Raw genomic sequence first — 2,500 nt, forward strand, 5'->3', positions numbered from 1 at the left:
ATCAATTTTTGATCTGGTGTTATTCAAGTCCGATGTTTAATAATCCCTGCTGATCCTCAGTAGTTGAGCCCCAGGTTCAATTGTCTATATTAACATAGAGTAATACAAATCCGAGGTTCAATAGTCAATATTATTCTGCAGTTATCACTTCTGGCTTTCAATGACTTTTGAATGTCTGAAATTATTCAATCAAAATCTTTTTGTTGATCTGGAGTAATTAAAGTCTGATATTCAATATTGTATATTGATATGGAATTATCAAATTATGAAATTCAATAGCCTATGTTTATCTAGAGTGAATAAGCCCAAATTTCAATAATCAATGTTGATCTTTAGTAAGTCACGTCTGGTGTGCAATAATTTATGTTTTACCATCCTGTGTGTAGTACTATAGTCAATTTTTTTTAGCGTGGCAGATTTGCACCGACTCGCAACGGTGCCCTTTTGGCTCGGAAAAGGTTTCCTGCTACCTGATTGGTTAGAATTATCTTGTCCAACTAATCAGCGATCAGGAAACTTTTCCGAGCTAAAAGGACACTTTAGAAAAACCGTAATTTTAATTGGATATTTTCCGTAAAAATATATTGTTCTCAGTCGTATTTCATTAATATTTTACCATACTTTGATATTATCTTTTACGGGTTGGTGACCGTAATATCACTCACGTTAATATATCTGTATTTTAAAACGGTAAATGTTAGGCAACTTTTATGCCAGGATTTCTACCGTTTTTTTTTTTTTTTTTGGCAAAATTTTAACAGCGTATGCGGTTAATTCTAAACGGTTTAAATGCTTCATTATAAGGATCAATGTATTCTAGAAGTTTTATTCCAGTTCTGACCAAATTGTGGAATAGTCTTCCAAATCAGGGAAGTAGAATCGGTGGTATTTCAGACTTTAAGACTGATATATGTTTTTCTTCATTGTTTATATATGGTAGAACTATTTTAACATTGTTAATGATATTTAGATATTTTGTATTCCTTATTCATTACTTATGGATTTTCTCTTGCCTGAGAGAGAGAGAGAGAGAGAGAGAGAGAGAGAGAGAGAGAGAGAGAGAGAGAGAGAGAGAGAGAGAGATGCTTGTTGATGTAACTACTGTATATTTTATCAGTATATTCGTATAATAAGATGAATCAGTAAATAGTCACAGTGCACTTTACTACTCTTTCTCTCATACACATTATTATTATTATTATTATTATTATTATTATTATTATTATTATTATTATTATTATTATTATTATTATTGTTATTATTATTATTATTATTATTATTATTATTATTATTATTCTTGTTATTAATATTACTATTATTATTATTATTATCATAATAATAATAATAATAATTATTATTATTATTATTATTATTATTATTACTTGCTAAGCTACAACCATAGTTGGAAAAGCAGGATTCCATAAGCCCAGGGGCTCCAACAGGAATAATAGCCCAGTGAGGAAAGGAAACAAGGAAAAATAAAATATTTTAAGAACAATAACATTTAAATATTTCGTATATAAACTATAAAAACATTAACAAAACAAGAGGAAAATAAATGAAATAGAATAGTGTGCCAGAGTGTACCCTCAAGCAAGAGAACTCTAACCCAAGATAGTGGAAGACCATGGAAATGTGGGTGGTTAAACTGGGTGCAGCTAATCTGTATTTCGGCCGATTTTCAAGCCGAAAATCGGGCCGAAAATTTTTCTGGAAATTTTGGTCGATGTTCGGGTCGAAAATTTTTCCGAAAATTTTTTCGGAAATTTTGGTCGATTTTCGGGCTGAAAATTCTTCCGAAAATTTTTTTCGAAAATTTCGGCCGATTTTCGGACCGAAAATTCAACAACCAATGTCACAGAAGTAGAATATTCAATAATGCAAGCAAATCTACAGTGACTTAAATCTGAGGTTCAATAATCTACCCATGAAGTAATTCTAACATCCTTCGTCTGCATCAGTTCATCTAATTGATTGTCTATCTCATATTTATTCAGCTGTTGCGAAATATTACCAGTGTGAAGGTCATTGGGCTAACATCGTCACTTGGAAAGATTTTATTTGAATTGGCAAGTTAATGTCTTTTTGGTGCCACTTCCACAGAGATGCAAAGGCATTTGGTAGAATATACATACATACAGTACACACACAAACACACACATATGTATATGTATGTGTATATACGTATATATACGTATATATACATATATATACATATATATATACATACATATGTATATATATATATATATATATATATATATATATATATATATATATATAGTCGTCCCCTTCTTATCACGAGGGCTATATTCCAGGACTCTTCGCGAAAAGCTAAATTTCATTAAAAGCAGGGAAAACTTTTTATATTTTTATATTATGGTCAGTTTAAGCCTTTATAATCCTCCCGCATAGTTACAAATCTTTCTTACAATCTTATAACACTTTCTCACACTCCTGTGACCACTTTTGGCTATACGCTATTTATTCTGTACATAGA

The sequence above is a fragment of the Palaemon carinicauda genome, chromosome 17 (genome assembly GCF_036898095.1).
Source record: "Palaemon carinicauda isolate YSFRI2023 chromosome 17, ASM3689809v2, whole genome shotgun sequence".
NCBI classification, from domain to species: Eukaryota; Metazoa; Arthropoda; class Malacostraca; order Decapoda; family Palaemonidae; genus Palaemon; species Palaemon carinicauda.